Raw genomic sequence first — 21,191 nt, forward strand, 5'->3', positions numbered from 1 at the left:
TTGCAGTGTATGCCTTCTTCTGGGCATGGGCCCAATTTGTAGACTAGCTAATTCCGCCCACATTCAATAGATGGCGTTATTATTCAATAATGCAGACCTGAAACGTGCTATCGAAGTTTACACAGCTAGCTCCTCGGCTGAACTGGGAGTAAAGAAAAAACATAGAATGTGTTCTGCTGCCTCCCATGCATGTCGTAAAAGCCGATAAACGGAAAGCGTCTTACCAAAAATGATGAATCTATATGGACGATAGGCTGATCCCCTATCACCATACGGTTTATCATTATCCATCTTAGGACTATGTATCAAAAGTGGCTGCAAATGGTCTTCTGATTATTTGTGGCTCTGCCCACCCCTTCGGGAAACATGGGCGTGAGTTTATGTATGTATGTCCAACATGATACTAGTAGATCGTCGATCCCTAGTCACACTTCCAATTTGTGGATAGCGGGGTACTATGCTCTGTTTGGTACCCCGAAAACATCACGTGATTAATTCACACAAAGGACGCGATTTTGTCAGCCTCTGTAGTTTAGTGGTTTGAGAATTTGGCATACATTATCTGAAAAATGTTAAATACGCCTATGGTGCCTGAAGCTTTATCATCATCTCCCTAACATTTTCCCGTTTTTCACAGGATCCGCTTACCTAACCTGAAGATTTGACAGGTCCGGTTTTTTTTACAGATGCGACTGCCTGTCTGACTTTTCAACTCGCGAAGGGAAATACAGCTCAATACAGGTTAGGTCACATTCCTCCGAAAATGCATTTCTGCATTTTTGCCTGAAGTTTTAATGTAATGTTTTCAAGCAATAATGAGTATACCAACAAACAAATACGATGAGGAATAAAATAGTTTGTCTATTTTTTTCATAATATTTATGTTCTAAATTCAAATTTAAAATTTATTAAACTGAATTTCAAGCCATCACGTGCATCCACCGCGCCGCGCTCGCCAGCATCAACACCGTCGACGAGAAACACTACCTCTTCCTCAAGAAACTCTCACAGGTATATAATAACACACACACACACATATTTAATAATTATATTACATTGTTATAGTATCCGTGGTCTAGTGGTTAGAGCGTTAGGCTCACGATCTGGAGGTCCGGGTTCGATTCCCGATGGGGACATTGTCGAAATCACTTTGTCCTTTGTTTGGTAAGGACTTTTCAGGCTTGAATCACCTGATTGTCCGAAAAAGTAAGATGATTCCGTGCTTCGGAGGGCACGTTAAGCCGTTGGTCCCGGCTATTAGCCGTAAAAACGCCTCCACCAACCCGCAGTGGAGCAGCGTGGTGGAGTATGCTCCATACCCCCTCCGGTTGATTGAGGGGAGGCCTGTGCCCAGCAGTGGGACGTATATAGGCAGTTTATGTTTATGTTTATGTAAACTGAATTGTTTCGACTTTTTTGATAAGTATTAATATTGACTTTTAATAAGTATTCTTTGATAATACATTAAAAATAAAGAATTTTGACAGTAATTTAAAACGAAGTAAGTAGGTACGTACATAATAACCTTGAAAAAGGCCTCCCTCATGACAAAGTTAACTTGTCGGTCAGTAAAGCTGGTGGTAACGAAGTTTGAACCCAGTGTACTGAGGACAGCGGAACTTTCTAGAACATTTGCTCGGAAGTGCACTTTAAACTTATCCACAACACGTGACGGGCCGCTTGCCGGCGGCGACTGATGGACTGACGCCAGGGATGTACTCAGGGGACTAAATATGAATAATGATTTATTTAGGTACCAGTCATGCTTACAAAAACAGTCTTAGTAAGATAATGGTGCTAATTCCTGTAAACACCATCTAATTTTATTTAAAGTTATATCTGTCATTTTCTTACCCGCCGAAAAGGAAAGGAACGGGTAATCGATAAGCATAAAATTTATGCAACACACGTCAATTTTAAGCACAAATCTAAAACAACCGTCTAAAAAATTTACATTGGCCAATAATCCGACAGAATTATGTTGATAGCACATGGCAAACGGTTTGCATACCAGCGAGATACCTTTTTGATTCGCCCGGGTTATTCATTCATTTACTTATTCTTCCTAAAATTAAGAGCTGTCAATCATCCATCTTTTTCCTTTTCGGCGAATAAGAAAATGACAAGTATAACTTAAAGTAAAATTAGGAGGTGTCTGCAGGAATCGGGGCCAATGTGGGTCCAAAATCAGAGGTCGTCACACTAAGTACCTACAGCTTGGACCATGATCGGTCTAAAAGGCCATATGGAGCATTTCATCTGATAACCCTCCTTTTTGCTTCGCCGTAGTCGGATAAAACAAGTAACATTTGTGTTATCATTCGTTTGTTATGACGCATTTACTTTCATGTGCGCAAATGTCAAATAGCAATACCTATAGGTTACTTTTTAAACCTACAGATTATCACAGAAATCTTGTACTTACTTACATTGTTCGATGTTTAAGCGGTTATTATTATAATTAAAACATATAATAAATACCTATTATTATGCTGGCCTGTACTATCTGTTTCTTTGTATATTTCTTGTGTCTATTTTATTGTGTACAAATAAATAAATAATAATAGTATTGGGTTTTTACCACACTTCATGGGAGTTTCATATTCCTGATTTAACGCGGTAAAAACACGTATTCATCATCGTCATCATCGTCAGCCCATTAACGTCCCCACTGCTGGGGCACGGGTCTTCCCTATGGATGGATAGGGAGAGATCGGGCCTTAAATCATCACGCGGGTCCAGTGCGGATTGATGGTTATTAACGACTGCTAATGCAGCCGGGACCAACGGCTTAACGTGCCTTCCGAAGCACGGAGGAGCTCGAGATGAAAACTTTTTTTTTTGTGGTCACCAATCCTATGATCGGCCTTTGCGAAAGTTGCTTAACTTCAACAATCGCAGACCGAGCGCGTTTACCGCTGCGCCACCGAGCTCCTCACGTATTACCACGTAAAAACACGTATTACCTATGTATTTTTAATCTGGTATATATATGAGGCCCCCTCGCCAAAATTGCTGAGCCACTCGTATCGGAATGACCTGAGTTTAGGCATGTTGTTTCAAATTACCGTGTGAGAGCTCTCAACGCTCCCAATTTATTCAATTAGCTTTCCAATTACTAAGTCAACGCACAGAAAAGAAATGTACATTACAAGTAAGTCGACATTACGTTCGTTCTGACGTCAAAGGTCGAAATGCATTGGCAATTATACAGGGTGTTAGTGACATCGTAACGAATACCAAAGGGGATGATTCAGACCATGATTCTGAGTAAATATCAAGTGGAATTTTCCGACGCAAAATTATTATTTTTTTTAATTATTTAAAATTCTATACTTTGCGATGGAAAATTCCACTTGATATTAACTCGGATTAATCAGCTGAATCAACCCTCTCAGTATTTGTTACGATGTCATTTACACCCCATACAAGTACATACAGATAGCCATACTAGTAGGTATGTGTGTTTTTTAAAATAATTTTCTGTTCCATACTTTTGCGACGGAAAATTGCACTTGATATCATCTTAGCATTATGGTCTGAATCATCCCTCAAAGTTTTCGTTACGATGTCACTAACACTCTGTATATACTTTGGTATAAAACCATTGTTAGGTAATATTTTACTATGAGAATGCTAAATAGTCCGTAATTCATTAACAAACGGACTCAAATAACCTTATATTCCAGAAACGGAACATGTTCTTAACTTTCTGAGTACACCCCTGGTTTACACCAACCAATAAGGGTTGTCGTTGGGGCACAGTCGCTGACTTGTCAAGAACTTTGAACAAAAAGGGGCCTGGTTGCTTAACAAACAATTTAAGATCAACTTTCCTAAATAAATATTTGAGTTAAATCTTGAATTTGTGCGCGATGAGCGACGTACGCAGCTTTATGATATCTTTACGTTACATTTGTGACATGTCGGATACTGCTCCGTTCTAGACTACGTTCACCAAAAACATTTTTTTTTTTTGACGTGATTTATTGTAGATTTGCCGCAGATGGCATTAATCTTTCGAACGCCGGAACGCGGATCTCGACCAGACACAATGTAAAATCTATTGTGTCTGGTATCTCGGCATATGAGAGGTTAACTACTTGGCCGGACAAATGGGGAGCGCTGAAGGCTCTCACCCGGTTTCACCAAAAACAATATAGATGGCATTGTACAGCTTTAACGTGGTAATTATCTATTTTCTCATTATTATTTACCCGATTATTACCCGAGGGTACATAATTATTCCAAAATACAATATAATGGCATAAGCATATATAAACATAATTGTTGCTTGATATTTGGATCACATTATGTATATGTTGCTACCTATATTGCTATTCTTTATTTTGATCAGAATAATAACGGGTGGAAGGTGTAATTGTACCTGGGTGTAATTAAAAGGGTCATCATTTATGCCCGAAAACAAAGATAAAAGATGAAAATGTCTGTTATCCGTGAAATTAGAAGGTTATACGAAGGAAAATCTGTACAGCGCCATCTTGAGAAACGTTCATCATTAAATTAAAGACTATTATTTATCTATCCATACCTGCGGGGTCAGTACGCCATCCGTCTTCAATCGATAGATGCAGCAAATCCCTTCGTAAACTTAATTCACCTGAGCTAATTCACCTAGGTGCATTAAACAAACTTTTAGTTATCTTTAATCACCAGGGTGCATTAAATTTACTTTTGAAAAACTTTATTCACCTTATTCACCTGGGTGCATTAAATTTTTTAAGTTTACTTTATTCACCGAAGTATTGAACCTTTTGATCAGTAAAAATCCCTTCGTAAACTTAATTCACCTGAGCTAATTCACCCTCTTTAAATTTCAAGCAGGTTGATAGATGAAGTCAATGAGTATTCAACATTTAAGTGTCATAATTGTTTGTTTGTTTAATGCACCTAGGTGAATTAGCTCAGGTGAATTAAGTTTACGAAAGGCAGCAAATGCTATCTAATCTACTTACGGTCACGAGCATTAATATGTATACACTTTGGTACCATGTCACATTAACTTTTTTGACAAATTGAACTGTAAGTCTCACTAAATGTCAAATATGTTAGTGTGACAGAGTCCTAAAGTGGGTAAATTATATTGCTCATGACCATGAATATACGTCGTACGGGTATTGGTTGAAACCTCAGTTTGAAACGCTGGATATAATTCGCGCCGAAAGTTCCGCAGTTACCGTGCAGAGCCGCGGCCTTAGCCAAGTTGCAATCGATTAATGACAATCAACAGTGACAGTGGTAAAAATGTATGGGAATGACATAAAGTGACATATCAATCCTATATATATTATTTTCATCACTGTGACTGTCTATTTTCACAGTCGTTTGCAACATTATGTTTTAATTCCCGCGTGAACAAAATAATAATAAAAAAAATTGTTCTGAATTCAAATTCTGATACACGATAAATCTAATTTGACGAACACGGAAATCGTGTACTCGGTTCAAAATAAATTATGAAATTTTGATTACTAAATAACGACAAATCTCAAACTAACGAAAAATATTTTAAATTCAACATATTTGTGAATTTTAATCAAGAAAAAAGTAATAATAAGTCCCACATTTTATCACGTTTTCCTATGACGTCACAGTGTGTTTTTTATACAAATTCTAAATTTTGTCATTTAGCTAAAGTAACTGATTTGTCTAGTTGGAAAATACGATAAAAAATAACATTTTAAAAAGTCAATATTGTTCTTCTCTAACTACACAAATGGTGGATTTTGAAGTCCAGCCAGCGTTGGTTATTTTGCTAGCAAGGAGATTTTATACTTGTTATATTTAGAATAATTAAAATACACGAGCCTATTAGCATTTGTTTGTATTCGGAAATACGATGATTGCCGAGGGACATTAAGAAAATATAAGCATTGTATACACGTGTGAGTATATTTATTTCTTATTGGTAAGGCGGTAAGTAATTATCCCTCAGGGTTTCTCTCTCTGTCAGTCGTACTAGCGTTTAATGGACCAAAATTGCTCCGACCTTTCCAATTAGACCAGTATCTATTGTCAGCCAGTCCATGCCATGTCCAGAACAACTGAGATGGGATGTGAACTGCGGAGCCAATTACAGGACATACCATAGTCCTTTGTGTGATGTGGACAGGCCTATCATGAAGTTTCATTGCGATTCAATTTAGGACGTCAACGTAAAGTGTGACTGACAGTCAGAACAGTGATTCAAAAGCTTTAATTAATGGGCTACTTTATCCATTTACTTAAAAAAGAGAACGAAACTCGAGTTGATTGTTTATTTTACAAAATTAATCAGTTGGAAATCTAACTTTAAACGTCTGCAGGCCTAGAGTACAGCGAGTACATGTCAAAACGCGAGTTGTCAAATTTGACAGACGACTTAAGGTTTGTCGGTCACGCATCGGAGTGTTCGCGACTTGAATATGATAAGTGTGCCACACAAATGATGTCAACAACTATCAATTTTCTCATTTCTTATGAAAATAGGCTCTTCTTTTGGCTTCTTGTGGGTTGTGAGGTGGATTACCAAGCCAACAAAAACCCTGATGTGGTTATTATTGAGCCGCCATAGGCCCCTGACATGACTCATGTAACGACTACGTACTTACAAGAGTAAGTAGTAACCGGGACCAACGGCTTAACGTGCCTTCCGAAGCACGGATCATCTTACTTTTGGACAATCAGGTGATCAGCCTGTAATGTCCTAACCAAACTAGGGATCGCAAAGTGATTTTTGTGATTTGTCCCCACCGGGATTCGAACTCGGGACCTCCGGATCGTGAGCACAACGGTCACTTGCACCCTTGCACCAAATACGTTACCGCTTTATTTTAAATCTGTCATATTAAGCACGTTTAATTCGTGTCGCTAACGGTATAGTGTATTGAAGTTTAATATTAAATAACAAGAAATTCAGTCAAAACTACAATAAAATCCTAAGTAATTCAAAATTAGACTGATTGACAAGCAAATTACCTATCTGAAAAATGGTTACAGATTGACTCTTTCGGAAACAAAGATTGATTGAACTGCGATGATCAATCAGATTTGAATTCTTTAAGGTCATCAATCATAGCTAAGTGGAACTCGATAGATTGAGCGTTGATTGAAAAGTTTTAATCAATGCGTCTCATTGAGTGAGGCGAAAAACTTGGTAGCTTACGAAGTCACTCCGGAAAACGAAGATTTATATTAAAAGAAGACCCTTTGTTGTTAGAAATGTGCCGGAAAATAGCAATTTGGAACTGAAAAAGCGAGTTCGGCAATCTTTCTTGAACGGGGAAAAATGCCAAAGACAAATCTAAGACGTGATTTCAACTTTTATTTTCATTAAGATAAAATTACCTTCTATAGTCTAATAGAAAGTTCGGTGAGGTGTGGATACTTAGTTCGTCTTGCGATGAATGTACTTACCTCTGATTATACCTTGGAATATAGTCGTGAGCGTTATGTTATGTTACCTTCTTTGAAGTGGAAGTACCGAGTGTCACCTTACCTCATAAGTGCGAGTGAGACAGAAAGTCCGTGCGCGCTCGCTTACTTACTCTTACCGCCATTAAACTGAGACCCAGCGAAGAGTGAGGTAAATCTAGCTCGGCACGCTTTGCACCGATACGAATTGGTGCGCTCGGAGGGTCACGGAATAGAAGAAAAAGGTTGGAAGGGCCAAGTAAACGCGAAACGCGCACCATACAAGTATGTGCTAATAGTTCATACTTCATCTATGCATTTCTTCTATCGTGTGGGTTGTGAGGTGGATTACCAACCTCATCAACCCTAGTATCAGGGTTACTATTCAGCCGCCAAAGGCCCCTGACATGACTCATGTAATGACTACCAGGTGGTCGAGTGGTCGAGCGTTGGGCTCACGATCCGGAGACCGGTTCGAATCCCGGTGGGGACATATCACAAATAATCATTTTGTGATCCCTAGTTTGATTAGGATATTACAGGCTGATCACCAGATTGTCCGAAAGCCGTTGGTCCCGGTTACTACTTACTGATGTAAGTATGTAGTCGTTACATGAGCCATGTCAGGGCCTTTGGCGGCTCAGTAACCCTGACACCAGGGTTAATGAGGTTGGTATACCTCACAACCCTCATGATAAGAAGAAGATTGAATGTACATAATACTTCACTTTTTCTACTCTTGCGATTTAAATGATACATAGGGAGAGATGTTTGATATAATAGAGCATGAATATTAATGTGCAAAGAGGCGAAATTGTATCGAGATAACGGAGCTTAGAACAATGGAATTATCCTTCGAAAATTTGAATACATATAGGTATTAATACCAAGCTATATGGTTTACTTTATTGTATAGTTAGTAAGCCTGACATAATAAACACACACCACACATACACACCTGACATATTTTTAGATAATTTGATATGATAATTATGTATTGTGGATTAAAATAATTAAGAGTCATTTTACAAATAAAGTTGCACAACATTGCTTATGAGCCTGACATTAATCTGTCGAAAATGAGACACAACATAATACAATAAAGAGGCTGTACACGTCCCACTGCTGTGCAAAGGCCTCCTTTCGTTCAACCGGAGGATGGAGCATACTCCACCACGCTGCAAAAAAGAGCTACAGAACTGCGAAAACGCACAAAAAAAAATTTATTTAAGTTCATCGTACTTACGGTCACGAGAATTAATATGTATACACTTTGGTACCATGTCACATTAACTTTTTTGACAAATGGAACTGTAAGTCTCACTAAATGTCAAATATGTTAGTGCGACAGAGTCCTAAAGTGGGTACATTATATTGCTCATGACTGTACGTAAACACAAAACAGTGATGGCTTACAACAAGGCAGACAAAAAGCGTAGCATATTTAAGTATTTCTCACAGTTTCTTCTAAAAATATCATCGATAAAGAAGTTTTTAGGAAGAGCTATTTTAAAATTATTAAAATGTATCAAATGAAAGAAATGATTGACCACTTAAAAAGATTTCAAATTCATCAAAAATATTATATACAGCAGAGGAGTAGATTTTAGCGATATTGTATAAGTTTAAATGAAAGCTGATGGTAGGGCTGGCAGAGGAAGACCTAGAAGGACGTACATTGATCAAATTGGAGATATCCTTAGAAAAGGCTTAATACGATCTACTCTGAACCGGCGTTCGTCTATGAAGCGATTGATGAATGTGGAGGAAACAAGAGAAGTGTGTCAGGATCGAAGCAAATGGAATTCTGTAGTCTCTGTTTACCCCGGTGGGAAAGAGCCCCGAGCAAGTACCACTTGCATCGCCCGTGATTCGGTCCTTAGGTCCTTATGACCGAAAGATTGGTAGGACCATGGGAAGGTGGTGGGTTACCCCGGTGGGAATTAGGCGTGAGTTTCTGCATGTATGTTGTATAAGTTTTTTTATTGTACATCGCAGTGGTGGGGTTGGTGATGGTACGGTTGTTGGAAACTACCCCAATAAAATGAGAGGAAAGATGGAAATAAAAAAAAACCAATTCATTACAAGGTCTGTAGCTAAGACAAAGCTGTGTCGTGTATCTAGTGCTCAAAGTGGTTCAATAGGATTTAGTTCAGGCTAGATATCTATTATCTGATGCTGGAGAAACTCGAGGATTATCCTGTTACGTCCATTGAAAACAACAGATTCAGGATAGGGCTGGCTAAGTTTTACTTCCTCTAATTTTATATCCTTTAGTAGTAAAATATATTATCCGTTCGGTTTATTCCTCATTATATCCGGGTACATCGCAAAAACCTATTCACAATTTTTTGTGGACTCTAACATACTGTTGCTGAACTGACTTTTTGACCTTGAAAATCATCTATACTATCAAACGGCTTCCGTGGTCCAGTGGTTCAGCATTGGGCTCACGATCCGGAGGCCCCGGGTTCGAATCCCGGTGGGGACATATCACTTGTGATCCCTAGTTTGGTTAGGATATTACAGGCTGATCACCTGATTGTCCGAAAGTAAGACGATCAGTGCTTCGGAAGGCACGTTAAACCGTTGCTCCCGGTTACTACTTACTGATGTAAGTACGTAGTCGTTACATGAGTCATGTCAGGGGCTTTAGGCGGCTCAATTGTAACCCTGACACCAGGGTTGATGAGGTTGGTAATCCACCTCACAACCCACACGATAGAAAAAGAAGATCTATACTATCGATAGTATCGTTAGCTCATTTATTTATACAATAATTACAACTATAAGTTACTAAAGGCACATATAAATATTAACTTAATTATGATAAATATTTACATAGGTAAGCTTATCAAATATTCTTAATTATCATCAATACTATTGTTTAGTTAGGATAGTATTAATAAAGTAACCTCAGCTTCGAAACTGCCCTCAAGATCATGTCAATGTGACAGTTCTTATATAAAAACAGGGCATTCAGGGGCATTCTTAGCTGACATTAGTTTATTAATACCACTCTTAGTCAATATCAATAGTAGATATTAATATCGATTGTTCTTGAATAGTCAAGGTTATCGATATTCTTACTTTTTACAATACTTATCGATAGTTTTGAACTATTGATAGTTAGTCACAGTGATACTATCGATAGTTCCGATACTATTGTTTTTTTAAACTAACCTAACCTAACCTACCTAACCTAACCTATAACCTATATATAGGCAACACTACAAAACTAAAAGACCATTTGCAATGGTGTGGGCTTTTCACGTACCGTACAAGCCCACATATTCTTCTTAGGACTTACCCTCAAATGGATGAATGTACTTGGTGTGCGTCCTAAACAAAAGGACCTCACTCAGGATAATCTACAGCGCTTGTATTTGCCCTGCATTGTTATTGTAAGGGAGCTTACAATAGTACACTGTATGTAAGATTAGCGCCAAAATAGTGAGACCACAAGTTCAAGTTTGCATCTCTTATATTTCTTTGGCAGTTTTCGAAGATCCAAACATAGACTTATGATATATATTTTTTAATTATGGTATCAAATAGTACTCGGTCAGTAGTATACCTAACAATATGGATCTTTGATAGGAATATACGTATATCTATAATATCAAGTATAAGTAATGCATTATAATCTATGTAAGTATCATAGTATGTTTTCTTTATTGTATATAAGTAGGTACGTAATTGAGTTTGGTGTGTCCGTGGCTCACGTTCGATAGGTCTCCCATAATACCAGCGCCGCGGCCCGTGCTAAGCACGTGTCACGGCATTATGCTGAGGGAGATCCTTTTTTTATTTTGGGCGCCTCCATTGTGTATTTAATGTCTGTATTATTTGTCTTTTTGTCTTTGTTTTTTTTTTTATTTCTGTAATGTAAGTTTGTAAATGTGGCGTCCAATATGGAAATAAATATTTTCTTTCTTTCTTTCTATGGAATTTCACCCCCTCCGGTTGATTGAGGGGTGGCCTGTGCCCAGTAGTGGGACGTATATAGGCAGTTTATGTTATGTATGTTATGGAATTTCAACATTAAAGCAATTGGTCCCGCCATTGTGACACTAATGTTATCAAGTGGCATCCTTACCACAGGTTTTCCACCCCTGATCTAGGATTAGGCCAAAGGCGAGACGGAAGGTAGAGGCGGGTGAAAGAGGGTAAAAGAGGGTAAAAGGGGCAAAGAATACAGAGCTCGCGAGTTAGCCTTATCCGCAAAACGTGTATTCATCTCATTAAAAGCTCAACCTTTGAGAGAGTTTCTATGTAAGTTCAAAGCTATGCACTACGAATATGCTGTCTTTAAAAGTTATTTGATGGTTATTAGCCGATTCCAACAACAGAGGCAGCGAAAAGGGAGATTTTGAGTATTTTGACGGTTTGAAACATTATGTAAATAAATCCTTTTGGATTACATTTATTACGCTTACATTGATGAATTTTCAATTTAATTAATATCTTTTAGCAATAGTTGTTTGTACTTAAACTTTTATATCTGCATTATGTAAACGTCTGTAACATTTTCTTCTTTAATTTTATGTGTGTGGGAGTTCAAAATAGCATAATATTGACGAGCACTTGACGAGACTTTTTACCTATTAAACTTAACTTGACCTAACCTGTATTGGGTCGGTAGGTCACAAGCAGTCGTTTCTGTAAAATCCGGACGTGTCAAATCTTCAAGTTAGGTAAGCGGACCCTGGTGGAACGCGATAACGCGAGGGATGATGACTTACTAATAGAATTACGAATAATTATATTGTTTTCCTTTTTTTGTTAATGATTTTTATCTTGGTTTTCTTTTCGTTTTTTTCTGTGTATTGATTTCTGTATGTGTCTGTCCTGTGTTAAATGTAATGTACCTGTCTGTGGTGTCCGGGGGTAATAAACGTTTCTTTCTTTCTTTCTTAATTATGGTTACAGATTGTTGTTTAAATAAATATCAACAGGTGTACGTTTTTCGAAGGTAGCGTAACAAATAGTGGAGGTTTTAACAGTATGCACACGGATCAAAAGGTTTACGGCATTGTTCGGGTTCGGAAGTGGGTGATGAAAGGGTTTCCTTGTACTGACCTTAGAGCGGAGCTGAGCGGATCTGAAAAGAAATAAAATATATTTATTTACAGCACTTTTTCCGAGAATACATTTCGGACAAAGGATATACAGCAAAAAGGAATAGCTACAGAATTATCGGTTGGTTTGAAAACCAAAATATCTGTGATGAGCCTGGTCTTTCATTTGGATTCGAAAATCAAATTAATTCTGGTGCCTTGTAGTGTTTTTTCCGCGCATTTACTACTTGGTCCTAGATGCCTGATACTACCAATTTCCGATTAAGTAATATTCTCAGAATAAAAAGTAAAACGATATCCCAATATAGCGTTATATATAACACTCTATACTATACGTAGTATAATTCCTTATTCTACCAAGGTTAGCTGGAAGAAATCTCAATTAGGGAGAAGCTCGCCTATGCTTTATCTAACGATAAATAATATATTATGTAAATTTTCTTTGTATTTTAAAGCAATAAATAGTATACAAACAAACAAACTATATGTTGTAAGTAGGCAGCGTAGTAACTTTGCTACAAACCGTAGTAGATACCAGCTACGCCGTAGCAAGCATATTCCCGTAACCTTAAGAGTCTTTCACGCGCCGGTCATGTACTAAAAAATTGTCTTATCTTTATTCTATTCAAAACTTATGTGACAGAAGTAGCAGTGTTATTTTATTTTATTATTTTTGGGACACCAACAGCTTATATACTATATAAAGTTATTAAAACTAATAATTACATTGCCAATTAAAGGTGATCGCTAATACATATCAGAGTGAAGACTCATAAAATTTCGACTTTGGAAATAGGAAAGTAACAAGATAAAGTTATCTTTATATAAAATAGATTAAGTATCTACTTCGAAAGAATTCAGGTAACAAGCACTTAACATTTCAAAACAACGAGAACCTACACTTAAGTATACTGATACAGACCTACGCGCTATATTAGGGTAGTACGTAATATAATAAAGAGCCAGTTCACAGGCTTGTCTGTAGAAAAATATATCAGACACTAATGCAGTTAGGTAGGTGAATAAAAAAATACATGTACGGCACGAGTACTAATATGTATACACTTTGCAACCATGTCACATTAACTTTTTTGACAATTTAAACCGTAAGCCTCATTAAATATCAAATATGATAGTGCGACAGGGTTCTAAAGTGGGTATATGATATTGCTCATGACTGTACAACGCTGCCTTATTATTAACATAATAAAACGACATATTGCTGATTAGTAGTCATAACGCTCTCTGTCATTTTTCTTAGAAAAGGGAAATTGAAATGAATACCTTGTTTTCGTAATCTTCGTGAGAAGTTGTAAATATTTTTTTTCTCCGCCCCGGAGCGTCGGGTCGGATAAGATCCGGGAATGAGAAATAACTGAATACCCGGGTAGACGGAGTGCTATGAATGTTGAATCAGACGCCTTATATTTATTATCAATTTTGCCTCGGAGGATACGCTTACGTGCTATGAGTCTTTCTTAGAAGAATGTTTTCATACGGAATCGATCAAGGGTTCAGATTCAAACGCGCTTTGTGGTCCAGTGGTTCAGCGTTGAGTTTACGATCCGGAGGTCCCGGGTTCAAATCCCGGTGGGGACATATCACAAATGGTTAAGACATTACAGGCTAATCACCTGATTGAACGAATGTAAGATATTCCGTGCTTCGGAAGACACGCTAAGTCGGAGGTCTCGGTTACTACTTACTTATGTGAGTGATCGTTACATGGGCCATGTCGGCTTAATAATAACCCTGACACCAGGGTTGATGAGGTTGGTACTCCACCTCACAACCCACACGAGAGAAGATACCGGACCGTGTCGCACATGCAACGTGCTGCAACATACTGCAACGTGCTTCAACATCCTGCAACGTGCTTCAACGTGCTGCAACGTGCTTCAACGTGCTGCAACGTGCTTCAACGTGCTGCAACATGCTGCAACGTGCTTCAACGTGCCGCAACGTGCTGCAACGTGCTTCAACTGCGCTGTTTATTGCGTTTATTGCGCTGCTGCTATTTTGTTTCAAGATGTCGATATAAGTTTGTTAATACTTTAATCAATAAAATTACTAACTTACATCTTAAAATAAATTATTCATTTTATGTACTTACCTTCAACGTCTAATTGCCTTCCTATCTCCGCCTACAAAAGAGTTTTATATACTTAGTATTTTTTATAGTTTTTATCATTTGCGTCACAGTGGCATTTGTTCAGTAAAATGTGCAGATTTCACTACTAAGAGACGTCCCTAGTTGTTTGCAGATAAATATAGTTAATACACCATTGTGATTGCCGGCCAAGAGACAATTTATCATCGTGGTTTGATAAATTGCTGCTCCATAAATCATTACGAAGAAATTGATACTTGACAAATTGTTGTGTTGTAAAACATAACGCCTAAGCGGCAAGTTACACAAATACAGGAAGAATGAAATCTTTGTACGAAGTGTCCGCTATGTGTTTGTCGCGTCTAATATATGCGTCTATATACTGGATTTGTTATAAATGTAAATAGTTTATAATGCTTAGCTATTTTATCTGTGCAATAAGTATCTTGGAAACATACAAATAATACACACATTACACACATGAATACGTACACTTACGTACATGTTTCTTGTGTAATTCGAGATGTCCGTAGAAAAGGTTTAGTACGATCTACTGTGAACTGTCCGAATTATTGACGAATGAAGCAAGGCAAATGGAATTCCAGTCTCTGCTTACCTCGGAGGGAAATAAGCGTGAGTTTATGTATGTATGAAATAAATGTTATGATTTCAAATGTACCAGCAGAATATGCCCTTAGGTAAAGCAATGATACCAAACAGTAATAATTTAAAGCAAAGAGTAAATTAATATCACTCGTCTGTTCAACAGGCTTGGCGAAATACATTGATTGAATTAGGTACCTAATGTTTGTTCACGCGATTTAGATAGTACGGTCACGAGCATTAATATGTATGTATACACGTTGATACCATGTCACATTAACTTTTTTGACATATTGAACTGTAAGTCTCACTAAATGTCAAATATGTTAGTGCGACAGAGTCCTAAAGTGGGTACATTATATTGCTCATGACTGTACATACACAGTGTAGTGGCATCGTAACGAATACTGAGGCAGAATAACATTAATAACAAGAACATATAAAATTTCCACATCAGTAAAAAACCGGACCTGTCAAATCTTCAGGTTAGGTAAGCGGACCCCGTGAAAATCGGGACAATGCTAGGGAGATGATGATCAACTGATGAGGGTTGGCTACTAGCTTTGCATACTACCCTCGGACCCCGAAAGATGTAATCAACCTTTATCAACTAGCAAATATACAGTATTAATACTTGTAGCAGCACAGCAAATGTTGATAGCTCTTGCGAAAAGGGTTACATTATCATTAGAGGGGTCAAATTAGTTGGACCTCTAGAGGTTGTGTCGCCGATGATAAGGTCTAGACCCAGTAACAGAGGTACACATTTGACATACAGGTCAGACATAGATGTCGCTTGATAACGGCTGGCATAGATTAAAGGCTAATATAAAAAGCTTTATTACTAAACGAAAACTAAAACATAACATACATACATAAACATCCTATATACGTCCCACTGCTAGGCACAGGCCTCCTCTCAATCAACCGGAGGGGGTATGGAGCATACTCCACCACGCTACTCCAATGCGGGTTGGTGGAGGTGTTTTTACGGCTAATAGCCGGGACTAACGGCTTAACGTGCCCTCCGAAGCACGGAATCATCTTACTTTTTCGGACAATCAGGTGATTCAAGTCTGAAAAGTCCTTACCAAACAAAGGACAGTCTCACAAAGTGATTTCGACAATGTCCCCAGCGGGAATCGAACCTGGGCCTCCAGATCGTGAGTCTAACGCTCTAACCACTAGACCACGGAGGCTGTTAACATAAACTAAGACTAAAATAATATTTAGCGACACGAAATAATTAATAGGGCAGTTTCATCGCCAGGGGTATCGTGGGTCCGAAATGGTAGTTTCGAACTAGTCAAATCAGTTACTTTCTACTAAACGTTCAAACACGAAATTACTATGAAATTTGCATGAAAAAGTAACCTATGACGTCATAGAAAAGTGACAAAATGTCGTACTTATTATTACTTTCTTCTTTATTAAAATTTATAAATAAGTTAATTAGAAAAGAGAAAATTGTTACCTTTAGATCTGTCTTTATTTAGTAATCAGAATTTCATAATTTATCTTTGACCTAGGAACTACTTAGTTGTATTAACGACGGACCTTAATCTAATGCTTGTAATTGCACAATTTGAAGGAGGCGCAGTGACCCATGGGTCAAGTCGATTGTCCTTTATGGGCAGGGATGGTTAAGGATTGCCGTTTTGGGGCTCGAACGCTTTCAGTATAAGTGTAGTACATTGCAGCTTGAAAACTCGATTTGTTGTTGTTTTTTTTATGACAAAAGACGCTATTTTATATTCGTAGGAAAAAACTAGTGAAAAGTAACTTGTCAAAAAGAGACAAAAAAGTACGCGCATGTAATTAGTAAGAAAGAGCACGCGCGAAATGTTTATCTCGCTCGCACTTACGAGGTAAGCCGGCACACTGAGAATGAGATTTTTGTACGTGGTGTCCGGGTTGTGACGTGGGATTTATTCTTTATATTTAGTGATTGCATGATCTCTTCTGATTTTTTGATGCTCTGCCCCGATTTAAAAGCGATTCAGACAGGCAGTCGTTTCTGTAAAAAACTGGACCTGTCAAATCTTCAGGTTAGGTAAGCGGACCCTGTGAAAAACGGGATAACGCTACGGAGACGATGACTCAAAGTGGCTGCATGTTGTCTTTTGATTATTTGAAGCTCTGCCCCGATTTTAGATCTATTCTTGAGCTATTATTTTGCATTGTCTCATCATCTCCCTAGCATTATCTCGTTTTTCACAGGGTCCGCTTACCTAACCTCAAAATTTGACAGGTCCGGTTTTTAAAAAAGCGACTATTAGCGATTGTTTTGCACTGTCTGCCATGTGCGATGTGCCAAAGGTTGCCTGGAAGAAAGTTCTACTTTAGCAATAAGTCTTTTGTACGTTTGTTTAATTTGTATCCCTGTGTTATATGTTCCTTTTGTCCAATAAAGAATGGTGTATTGTATTGTAAGAGCTATAAGTATATTTGTGTGTGGGTTTATGTATTTACGCCGTAGTTTAAGTAAAGGTCAACCCACGGGCACTGTTGTATGAAAACTTTGATCAGAGTGTAGGAAGCAAACGTTCAAAAGACCACGTCTATTTATAGAGATCGTACAATTCCAAGAAATCGTACAAATAACAATTACAATACTTACAATATGCAAAGCATAAAGGCTGCATATGGGAGACTTTTCAGGGTACGTTCTCAAAACAATACACAGATGGCGCTGAGATTTAACGTGATAATTACCTATTTCCTTAATGATCGGGGTACATAATAATTCAAAAATATAATATAATGACAGAGGCATATAAAAATAATTGTTGCTTGATATTTGGGTCAGATATGGTATAGAATTATGATGCAACCTATATTGCTTCACTTTATTTTGATCATAATAATAACGGGTGGATGTGTTGTGCCTGAGTGTAATAACAAGGGTCATCATTTATACCCAAAAACAAAGATAAAAGTTACTTACGTCTGTTGTTCATGAAATAATTCATGGACATAAGTAAAGTTAAACGAAGGCAAATCTGTCGCCTGGAAAGTAGGGACTTTCCAACACACAATGACACAAATTGTGGTTGTTTTTTTATGTTATATGTGAAATAAAAAAATATTGATTGATTGATTTGTGAACGTTAGGACCGCTTACGTAGTATCACATAGCTTAATAAAATATATACTGTCTGCCATCGTCTGTTTTTCCGATTCGTTATAATCTGGGAGTCTTCAAGGCTAGAGTGAATAAGCATTTGCTAGGTAAGCGTGATACACCCTAGACGACATCGTCACTTACCATCAGGTGTTCAAACACGAGCCTATTATATTAAAAAAAATGTAGAAAGATAGTACAGTCATGAGCAATATCATGTATCAACTTTAGAACCCTGTCGCACTATCATATTTGACATTTAATGAGACTTACGGTTTAATTTGTCAAAAAAGTTATTGTGACATGGTTTCAAAGTGTATACGTATTAGTACTCGTGACCGTACGAATTTTGTGCGGAAATGTGCTAAGATTATGAAGATTTGTACTTAAAAGCTTTGAGCGCTAAATGGTATGCCTCATAGGTATGGCAATCCTGACTTCAGGACCGCCGGTGTATTTCTATATCTCATTAACGGCTACAGCTGTCATTCTGAAACCTATGCCAATATTTCTGCATTATATTTTATTAAGATACGAGTATGTGATAGAATGTGATACTATAGGCGGTTCTCACGTTCACGATTTCCCTTAATCAGCGATTATCGCTATCGACCTACTAGGGTCGATTAATTCATTCAAATATTTTTCCTCTCAGACGACGCCCTGAGCCAAGGTTCGCGCCCAACTGGGCACTCTCAGGCCTGTTGTCTTAAACGTAGTACCGGGTGAGAGCCTTCAGCGCTCCCTATTTGTCCGGCCAAGTAGTTAATGCCATCTGCGGCAAATTGAATGCAAGATTGATTTTACCATATTATTATCACACGACAGTATCTTAATAGGTATACAATAAACAAAATCAAACTGCCTCCACCATTTTAATGGAATTAAAAAAGGATGTTTACTGGCAGGAAATTAAATTTTTCATAACAACGAACATAGCGATATATTTGTTGACTCGACTCTTTCTGTAAATTGATTAATTCGCCGGCTTTTAAAATTAGTTAATTATAATCAAATATATAATACAACAAATGATTATCACGTGCTCAGCGGTGAAGGAAAACATCGTGAGGAAACCCACATTTCGTAAAAATGCATTTTCGGAGCTATGTGACCTGACCTGTATTGGGCTGGTTTTCCCTGCGCGGGCTCGAAGGTCAGACAGGCAGTCGTTTCTGTAAAAAACCGGACCTGTCAAATCTTCAGATTTGATTTTTCTCCAGGTCCGGTCAGAAACGGGATAATGCTAGGGGGATAATAAAATATATTATATTAGGTTTAATTAAGAAACATTTTATGAAGTGTATTATTCAAATTGGTAATTGGATAAACCAGTAATTATCATCGAATCCCGTTGGGACATATTACAAAAATCACTTTGTGGTCCCCAGTTTGGTTAGGACATTACAGGCTGATCACCTGATTGTCCGTAAGTAAGATGGTCCGTGCTTCGGAAGGCACGTTAAGCCGTTAGTCCCGGTTACTACTTACTAATCTAAGTATATAGTCGTTACATGGAGCCATGTCAGGGGCCTTTGGCGGCTCAATAATAACCCTGACACCAGGGTTTATGAGGTTGGTGAAACCGCCTTACAACCCTTAAGATAGAAGAAGATTATTATGATGGGATTGTAAGACTGTTATGATCTTTAATAACCACATAAGCTCACGACTATATTGCCAATTGGGGTCGTCAGAGGTACATCCATCGCAAAGTACCCCACGATTCATCGAGATTTATGTTAGACGTGATATGTGGTGAGCCGTATCGCCGTCTGCAATGGTCGAGCCAACTGTTTTGAGTTTTGTTAGTAAAAGATTTGAAGCTCTTTCAGTTATAAATGTACACGTTGGAACTTTCGTCTCAAAGACATAAATAGACTTATGAACCTTATAGTTCAGCTTATCGCCCATAACAATTGTCCGTCATGATAAAAAGGATCCCTTAGTCGGATTTTACGACATGCCCGGAAAGACAAGCTGTTGGACGTGTTTATGTTTTTCAGTCCAACATAGAAGATAATTAAAATTCATCATCATCAATTTAAGAGCCACGCTCTTGTCGGTGCAGCATTTTCCATGCTACTTTTTAGGGAAAAATAGGGCAGTGGTTTCCCTCTTGCCTTCCGCCCCGCAGTACTCGTAAAATAAAATTATTATTAATTAAAATTATTATCCCCAATTTTTAATCCAGATTTTTAGCTCGAAAATAGAATTAAATTCAACAAGTAATGTACAGAAACCCGAGGCATTTGACTGGTTAAGCCGGGCGTACGATAACCGGATCTCGGCTCTTATCCGGACGTAATCTGCCGCTGTCGTTACGGCCCGGATCAAAAGCAGGTTGTACGCTTTAATCGCACATTTGGTCGAGGTCATCCGGATCCTTGTTTAAGACACGTGTATCTTACAATCTTAAGTCCCGATTAAAGGACAAAAATAGTCCATTTTAACTTAATGTAGAGAAAGAAAAACCACAATAGAGAGAGAAAAATGAGTACGGTTTAGGGAATTTATAAAAAAGTAAAATATTGGGTTTCATTAAGATATTTTTGAATTTGAATATCGAACTTGATGTTTGAAGTTCGATATTCAAATTCAAAAATATCTTTATTCAGTAGGTAATGTTACCTTATTACACTTTGAATCGTCAATTTTATATAACGAACATCTCATCCGCCTAAAATTACTGCAGCTTTTCACAACCTGTATAGCCGGGTAAAAGAAGCTGCAAGAAAAACCTCGGCACAGGGCCCTAGACGTTCTTTAAAAAAAATAAAAATAAACAAAATATTGGTATACAATTGAGTAATTTAGCTGCCTAATATCAGTTCTCAGACAGTTAATCCCATGCATTCGT

The 21,191-nt window shown here is 37.8% G+C and overlaps 1 protein-coding gene across 6 annotated transcripts in view; it reads right to left on the minus strand.

Moving 5' to 3' along the window:
• LOC126382408 (CD151 antigen-like) overlaps window positions 1-21,191 on the minus strand; it is a 343,453-nt gene that overhangs the window by 70,802 nt on the left and 251,460 nt on the right. For 4 of the 6 annotated variants that reach the window (XM_050032271.1, XM_050032267.1, XM_050032268.1 and 1 more), the window contains one exon: window positions 12,496-12,517. The gene's annotated coding sequence lies outside the window, so the exon portion shown is untranslated. Of the gene's footprint in view, window positions 1-12,495; window positions 12,518-19,451; window positions 19,507-21,191 lie in introns of all 6 variants that reach the window. The other 2 variants (XM_050032270.1, XM_050032272.1) reach the window with 1 other exon arrangement.

This window comes from Pectinophora gossypiella, chromosome 4 (genome assembly GCF_024362695.1).
Source record: "Pectinophora gossypiella chromosome 4, ilPecGoss1.1, whole genome shotgun sequence".
Taxonomy (NCBI): Eukaryota; Metazoa; Arthropoda; class Insecta; order Lepidoptera; family Gelechiidae; genus Pectinophora; species Pectinophora gossypiella.